The sequence below is a fragment of the Haliotis rubra genome, unplaced genomic scaffold, assembly GCF_003918875.1.
Source record: "Haliotis rubra isolate DU_JTF1 unplaced genomic scaffold, ASM391887v1 Scf1155, whole genome shotgun sequence".
NCBI lineage: Eukaryota > Metazoa > Mollusca > Gastropoda > Lepetellida > Haliotidae > Haliotis > Haliotis rubra.
Window position 1 is genome coordinate 114,433 of NW_025765065.1, and position 8,903 is coordinate 123,335.

General features: G+C 41.2%; 1 long non-coding RNA gene across 1 annotated transcript in view; it reads right to left on the minus strand.

The window, feature by feature from the left end:
• Positions 1–7,989, minus strand: part of LOC124255488 — a 33,186-nt gene extending 25,197 nt beyond the window's left edge. Inside the window, exon 1 of the long non-coding RNA XR_006892696.1 lies at positions 7,904–7,989. This is a non-coding gene — a long non-coding RNA (uncharacterized LOC124255488). The remainder of the gene's footprint in view (positions 1–7,903) is intronic.
• Positions 7,990–8,903: the final 914 nt, after the last annotated feature.

Genomic DNA, 8,903 nt, shown 5'->3' on the forward strand with positions numbered 1-8,903 from the left:
TCATTTAGCTGATTTCTCTACATCAACGAAGACATGCCGAATCCTTGCGTTGCCGTCAATTGCTCCCATGGTCGGGTGATGGTGTCAACATGCGCAGTTCGTGCTAAATGGTTTGTGCTTGTGAGTGCGAAGCGTTGTGAAAGCCCGGAATGATATCTGACTTGTGTTCAGATCACTTCGCGGAAGTTCAAATATCAAAACTACTTACTAGTTGTAGTACAATATGTATATGATTGATGACAAAAGGATTTTGCATGACACAACTTGTAACATAACGATTTCTTCCTCGGAAGCGAGGTTGTGGTCGAAGTGACAATAATATTGTAAGTAGTATTATATTGACATCCGCCTCGCTTCCACGAGAGAAATTGTTATGTTATACGCTATGTCATGCAAAATCCTATTGGCCATCAATCAAATACATATTTTACTACGAAAGCCAGTAGAAAACAGTTTTGATTTTGTAACTCAGTGAAAACAAACCAATATAGCATATATTCTCAGAATGGCGGATGTTCGCGACAGGGCGCCGCCATTTTTAAAAATCGTGACGTCACGGGCTAAAGTCTGTTCGAGAATCAATGAGATTATGGTGTATTTTAATTACGTTAGAAAATCAATACTACTTTCTACTCGTAGTTATATATGTATTTGAATCATGACCGAAAGGATTTTGCATGAAACAACTTGTAACATATCGATTTCTTCCACAGAAGCGAGGTGGGGGTCGACGTGACAATATTGCGCGATAAATTTCTTGCTACCTTCACGTGGTTAACGTCCATTCACCAGTATGTAGATACTAGTCGATCTTCTTCCTACAACTGTGATGGGCTAGGCTGGTCATCGTTTTCACTATCACTATTATCTGACTCGAACAAATAAAGCCTAGCGACAACAAGCGATTTTGACAGAATCGTCTATGAAAACAAGTTGTAACTCGGAAGCTAATCAAAGTAGGTGACAAGATTAAATGACAGTAGATTGTGAAAACATAAAGCTTTCACTTTTCACAACAATTGTCACAATTTCAGGTTTAGACAAACCTGTAAACAAGATAATTTATTCCCGGAAATGTACATGAATTATAAAACGCCCCTCGTATGTATATCTCACATTACGTCATGGAGACGCGTCCCTCTGATTGGTTGAAATTTCGGTCGCGGGAGAGAATTGTGCACTGTTGTCAAAAAGGTCGATTGAAGTTAATTAAAGGTCGAAATTAGTAGTTTTAATAGATGGGTTTTATTAATAACGATGCCAATAAATGATTTATGTATTTGTACCCCCCTAGAGTATATTTGATCTTTAACATCATCGCTTAGTGTCAGTTGCGATGAACTTGTATATCTGGAACAGATTGATCAGGTCCCGAATCTGTCGTTGTTCATAATTTGATGATTACTTTACCACGGAACGAAAACTTCCATTTTCGGGACACTGAGACACAAGTGGTAATACAGTGGATCGGCGCACATGACAAGCGCTGTATGGAAATGCTTTTTAACGCTACTCTGTTGGTTTATGAGTGAGTGAGTTTGGTTTACGCCGCTTTTAGCAATGTTCAACAATATCACGGCGGGGAACATCAGAAATGGGCCTCACATGTTGTACCCATGTTGGGAATCGACCCCGGGTCTTCCGCGTGACGAGCGAACGCTTTAACTACAAAGCTACCCAACCGCCCCTGTGGGTTTATGACAGACACTCGACATCCACGTCTGGCCCCTTTAAACTTCAAGGAGGGTACTATTTGTGCACCGACAAGACACTTGCGGATATTGAATTTTGCAGATTTGATAATGTTGTCACGCACTCGAAAAGTTGAGTTGAGCTTATCACTGACATTACCCGTAGTGACAATCTCAAAACGTCAGTCAATACCATTACTTAACATTCCTATATCGTTTTGTTCTACTCCCATTTTCTGCCTGAAGATCTTTCATATAATATAAAATTTTTTTTATTATCAGTCATGACGAAGGCTTTTATTGCTTTCAAAGTTGTTTCGTTGGCAAGCCGTATTTAAATTCACCAAGGAATACGGATAACCGTTTTAAAGATATCTTGAACGAAAATAAATCATTTCTTGAATTGAATTGAAGATACTTGAAATGAATTAAAGCTATCTCGAATAGATACACTTATAGATACCTGCAATAAAATTCATAATATCGCGAAATGGATTAAGGATATGATGAAGCATATTAATGATATCTTGAACATTATTGTGGATAACTTAAATTGAATTAATGAAATCAAAATAGGATTTATAGATATGTACAAACATACTCTCCCAAAAAGGAAACGCATCATGAAAATAGCAATTTCATGTAGCAATGAATTAAAACGTGATTCATTTTACAAAAGGTTTTGCTCTGTTTATGAGTCCTATGGTGTTTATGTTTTGAAACATCACAACAAAACGCACCATCCGTAAAATACCCGTATTTAACAGCATGATTTTCAATTTCGGCGTGTAGTGTCACAAATGCACAATTCACATGCAATGCACTTGAAAGTTGGGGATCAGATAGTCTCAATGATGGGTGTAAATTGTTGATCGCTGTCTGTCGATTATTCACTGTATTTGGAATATTGTTGACGAACGCAAAATGCCACGTCTAAGTGAAGCCAACCGTCATATCGCCATTGGTTTGCTTGAAGCTGGCCAGTCTCAACGTGCAGTTGCCCGACGCATGAATGTTCACCGAAGCACCATTTCAAGGCTCTGGAGAGATATTGCCGGCAGAATGCGGTAGCAGATGCCCCTCGTAGTGGGCGACCTCGAGCGACCACTGTGGCGCAGGATCGCTACATCCGGGGACATCACCTGCGTCATCGAACAGCTACGGCGACCAGTACCGCTCGACAAACACCCGGATTGAGGAGGCTTTCTCCACAGACCGTCAGATGCAGGTTGAGAGAGGCTGGTTTACGTGCAAGAATTTTGGCCCTGTGCTTCGACAACAACATCGTCGACATCGAGTTCAATGGTGCACCAACGTTCGGGCCTGGAACCTACCGAATTGGCGTAGAATCTGATTCAGTGATGAATCACGATTTCTATTGGAACGACACGATGGAAGAATGCGGGTGTACAGACGTTGACGTGAACGTTTCGCCGACGCTTGCGTTCCCAAGATGGACAGATTCGGCCGGGACAGTGTTATGATGTGGGGAGCGATCACCTGCCGTAGGAGAAGTGATTTGGTGATGATCCAGGGCAACCTGACAGCCCAACGGTACTGTGACGAAATCCTACGCCCACACCTCCTTCCAATCATTGATCTCCAGAGGGAGTTGTTTCAACAGGACAATGCCAGGCCCCACACAGCACGTCACACTAGAGACTTCCTCCAGAACCACAACATCAATGTGCTCCCCTGGCCCTCAACCTCACCGGACTTAAACCCGATCGAACATATGTGGGATGCCCTGGACAGACGGGTGCGACGCCGTAACCCTCAGCCCCAGACACTTCAGCAACTCGCACAGGCACTACAGGCAGAGTGGGCTGCGATTGGGCAACACGAGATTCTGAGACTTATTCGTTCGATGCCGAGGCGATGCCGTGCAGTTCTGGATGCCCACGGTGGTCACACGAGGTATTGACTTCAGCGCCACCACACTTCTCCATGTGACTCTCAAACTGATTTTCCTCGAGTTGGTGCCAAAGACGGATAAGTCTGCATTCCCAGTGTGCAATTTCGCTATATTTCATTGACTCATAAAGCCTACAAGATGTTTCAAAATAAACATAAAAATACAGTTGAAATTCCTATATGCGTTTCTTTTTGGGGAGAGTATATATCCGTAGTTCAGTTCCTGATATCTTGAAATTAAATACAGATATCTTTAGTTAGTTAAAAATAGTTTAATTCAATTGGAGACATCTTGAAATGAGTTATATTTAGATATTTCAAATGGACATAAAGTACCGAAAAAATACTGATAGTGTTTTAAAGTTATATTGAATGAAAATAGTGGTATCTTAAATTGTATAGAAGATATCTCGAATAGAGATACTTTTTTTATCTTTCTTTCCTGTTTCTTGTATTACAGATATCAATAACGGACATGAAGATGTCTTTACACATTATCAATATCTTTAATTTGAATTTAAAGATCAGTAATGGCCAGAATTGAAGATGTCTCTAATTGAGTTCACGATAATTCTAATTGAATTAGAAGTATCTGTAATGATATATATAACTTATTTCAACATATCTTGAATACCGGTATCTTTGAAATAATTGACGATATCAATAATTTCTTAATAAATGTGAAAACGGCTTGCCATACCTTTCTTTGCAGCATCAGTTTACTAGAATACTAGTATATGTTATCGTAATTATCAATAACGTTAAGGTGTGTTAATCTTATTATATCATCGATCAAACTGAGTGGACAGGATTACATCAAGAAAAACAGAGAAATGTACAGGAATGTAGCACCCAAAACCTGTGGGTAGTTTACAGGAGGTTGAAGGACACGCACGTTATTAACGACATTGCATGACTCTGTTGCGATGACCCCTTAACCTCCACCAGTTTTGAGGTAAATATAGAATCAGACTTCAAAAGATAACATGTGATTGGTCAGAGCCCTCAACATCTGGGTTACTTCATTGTCTGGATTGTCGCAAGGCAGGAGGACATCGGACTGCAGATACTTAGCTTTAGGCAAATTTAATTTAATGTATTTTCAAATAATTTCTTTGCTACATATTGCGATTATGGGTATCCGTGTTGAAATACGTATTGCACGTGAGTGACACTTATTGTAGTAAGTGAGTTTTAGTTTTACGCCGTTTTTAGCCATATTCCATCAAAATCACGGCGGTGGACACCAGATATGGGCTTCACACATTGTATCCACGTGGGGAATCGAACCCGGGTCTTCGGCGTGACGAGCGAACACATTAACCACTAGTCTGCCCCGCCTCCCCGACACTGATTGTACATGCAGACCATATTTTCTACATATTAAGACCTATAAAAATATATGTTAATTGGCTATGATAACAGTAGTCTCAAAATAAGGATGCATAGTGAGGGATTCTATTTTCCTTTTTATACAGTTTATAGTATGTAATGTTTGCCGTTTTGTCAATCGATTTCGATGGGAAACATCAGTAGAGAATGAAAGTAGTTGTTAACTTAATCCATAGATGTACTTCATATATTTTTACCCAAAATATCGGTTCTCAGAAACAATATTGTAATTTGTATCGATTGAAAAAATATACAGGTATTACTGTGCAGTCGTAACAGAGCGGGCTATCGTTGTGGGAGAACATGATTGCCGTTTTGGCGAGCGCAAGTGTTATCGTTGATTTAGGTGGTCCGTTTATATCATTTCACTGCTGTTTTTGCCCTTTGCACCAATGGGAGCCTATTTCTGATGACAGTCACGACTGGGTATATTTTTTGCACTGACGGTTTTTTATTTACTGTTGAAATATGTCACTGTCGGATTTGGTAACTGTTGAATTAGTTCAGGCTTGGTTAATCTCTGTGGAGTGAGACTGGGGCATTGACAAAACTAATTAATGGTTTTCGATGAAGCGTAATATCTGGATTTCAATTTCATTTCGAAGACTATTCATTGGATGAACGGTACATCGGTAGATGTAGCTCCAGATTTTGATAGTTCAGGTTCTGTTTGTCTGTTGTTTAAGACCACATGTAGCATTGCGTAGTAGTGGTGGTAGTGATAGTGATGGTGGTGGTGGTGGTGGTAGTGGTGGTGGTAGTGGTAGTGGTGGTGGTGGTGGTGGTGGTGGTGGTGGTGGTGGTGGTGGTGGTAGTGGTGGTGATAGTGATGGTGGTGGAATTGGGTTTAACGTCGTGCTTGAGAATATTTCGCTCATATGACGACGTGCATGCGTGTGTATGTGTACTAGCCCAGACTTAAGCTGGTTTTATAGTGCTAGCCCACTGAGATACCATGCCGCAGTGAAGCATGAATACCCCACTCAGACACATTATACTGGCTCCGAGTCGACCAGTCCTTGTTGTACCCATTAATGCCGAGCGCCAGGCAGGGACCAACAAGTACCATATTTTAACGTCTTTTGGTATGACGCGGTCGGGGATCGAACCCGCGACCTTCCGCACTCGCATTGCGTAGTGGGGCTATATGACGGCGGCCTGTAAATAATCGAGTCTGGACCAAACAATCCAGTGATCAACAGCATGGCCATCAGTCTTGCACTTGTGATACGATGTCATGTGTCAACCATAGCACTGACCCTGACTAACCGATCCCGTTAGTCGCCTCTTGCGACATGCATGAGTTACTGAAGGCAAAGTGTAACCCGGATCTTCACGGGTAAACCGTAAGTAAAGGAATGCGTGTGCCAATAATACCGACCAAGTGGAAATCTTATACGCCAGGTCTCGCCAATTAATATGAAATTGGGTTCTTGCATGTGTAGAATGTATAATACATGCCGTTAACATACCTACTGGCAAACAAGGATAAGCTGGACCGGCGCAGAGAACGCGTTTACGAGAAGTAGGCGGTGCACGGCAGTGAGCAACCCCATTTGGTTTGTGAAAGGGAGAGCAGATGTAGGCTAGTGCACGTGCATTACATGACGATGAAATTTATTCCGCGCGTAGCTGCACTACACTTGATCGCGGACAACCTAACAATGGCAAGCGCCAGTGGGCGGCACTCACACATGCTAATACGGGTCAATTGTCAGGTCGGTGCTCAACTTATCCTTGTTTGCCAGTAGTCTTGTACATGAACCTATTCAATTATGACGCAACACAAATGATTATAATACCTTCAGCAATGACAGAAATGAAATTATTTATAAAAAAAGCTTCTTCTTACCCGGAACACGGGTCGTGTAGCTCTAGAAGTAATGTAATCTACAAACAGTTGTCATTTGCACTCCCCTCCAGAACTTCTTACAAGAAGAGGATATTACTACAATACAACTTCGTCCATGATGTCATAAATCTGTGACATTACAAAATAAGGACAATACACTGCATTCATTCAATCTGCATTCCATGGTCTCCGCGTTTTTCCTCATTTTCCTTCTTAGACTGACAACAAGTAATAAATAGAATAATTTATTCAAAAAGTGGGAAGCTCAGGAACGTAAAAATTAACTTTCTATGAAAAGATCATACGTGTTTTATGGTAATATCCCATTTGTCATGGATGACACAGCAGGGCCTAAATTTTCGAAGCTCTCTTAGCGCTAAGATAGTCGTAAGTTAATGTTAATGTATGGCCTTACGACTATGTTAGCCCTAAGAGAGCTTCGAAGATCTAGGCCCAGCTCTCTATCCATGTCCGGGGATGATCAATGTCCGGGGATGATCAGTGGTCAGGCTTTCATAATGTACGTTCGCCCTGATTGTTTGTAAATCGTGCTTTGTCGGGACTGTACCTTGTACAGTACTCTCCTTGACCTTGCATCTACACTGTATATGTTATGTATTCTGACGTATAAGTATAAGTATACTCACTACACAGGCCTGTGGTAATTCCACGATCACAAGATATCACAATATTGTTTCGGCTGTTACATACGTGTAAGGATGTTTTAACGATAACGCACTAGTTGAATGCCCTACACGTGTCACCTGTCACAAACACTTTCAAAGGAAAGTCAATTATTCACCCGAATAATTGGAATAGAGAACTACCAATGGAAGACTATTTAATATTTATTGAAAGACAGGTAATTGATAAAAAAACCCACACAGGTTAAACATATAGGGAAAAGGGATTAGCCAAGTGGTTAAAGCCTTCACTCGTCACGACAAGACCCGGGCTCCCCACTCTACAATGTGTGAAGTCCATTTCTGGTGTCATCCGACGTGATATTGCTGGAATATTGCTAAAAACGGCATAAAACAATATTAATACTCACGCATTCATATCATGTCCCAAATTCGTATCCGCCATGAAGGCCTCCATTAACATCTCATCTTTATCTCCTCCCTTAAAGTTTGCCAATCCAAGCATGAATGCTCACCCGTGTGAACAAAGAAAGGGGTGGAGCGCACAACTGCCCTGCTTGAGATAATCACCTTGATATCAGTGTGCATTACTATCATGAAGCCCATGGCACTGCTGTACATTGGCAGACGACGGAGCTAGCTGTGCACTTATCGAATAACAAGATAACTACGTCTGAGTGTCATTTGTTCTGAGTGTGCACAACAGAAGACGCCGTAGCTTCTATAACGGACGTGTACAATATTCGACACATTGCACCATTCATGAGATCTATATATGTTCTGATGGTGGCAACAGAAGACGCCGTAGCTTCTATAACGGACGTGTACAATATTCGACACATTGCACCATTCATGAGATCTATATATGTTCTGATGGTGCATAACAGAAGGCGCCGTAGCTTCTATAACGTACGTGTACAATATTCGACACATTGCGTCATTCATGAGATCTATATATGTTCTGATGGTGGCAACAGAAGGCACCGTAGCTTCTATAATGTACGTGTACAATATTCGACACATTGCACAATTCATGAGATCTATATATGTTCTGAGTGTGCACAACAGAAGACGCCGTAGCTTCTATAACGGACGTACAATATTCGACACATTGCACCATTCATGAGATCTATATATGTTCTGATGGTGCACAATGGAAGGCGCCGTAGCTTCTATAACGTACGTGTACAATATTCGACACATTGCACAATTCATGAGATCTATATATGTTCTGAGTGTGCACAACAGAAGACGCCGTAGCTTCTATAACGGACGTGTACAATATTCGACACATTGCACAATTCATGGGTTCTATATATGTTCTGATGGTGCCAACAGAATGCGACGTAGCTTCTATAACGTACGTGTACAATATTCGACACATTGCACCATTCATGAGATCTATATATG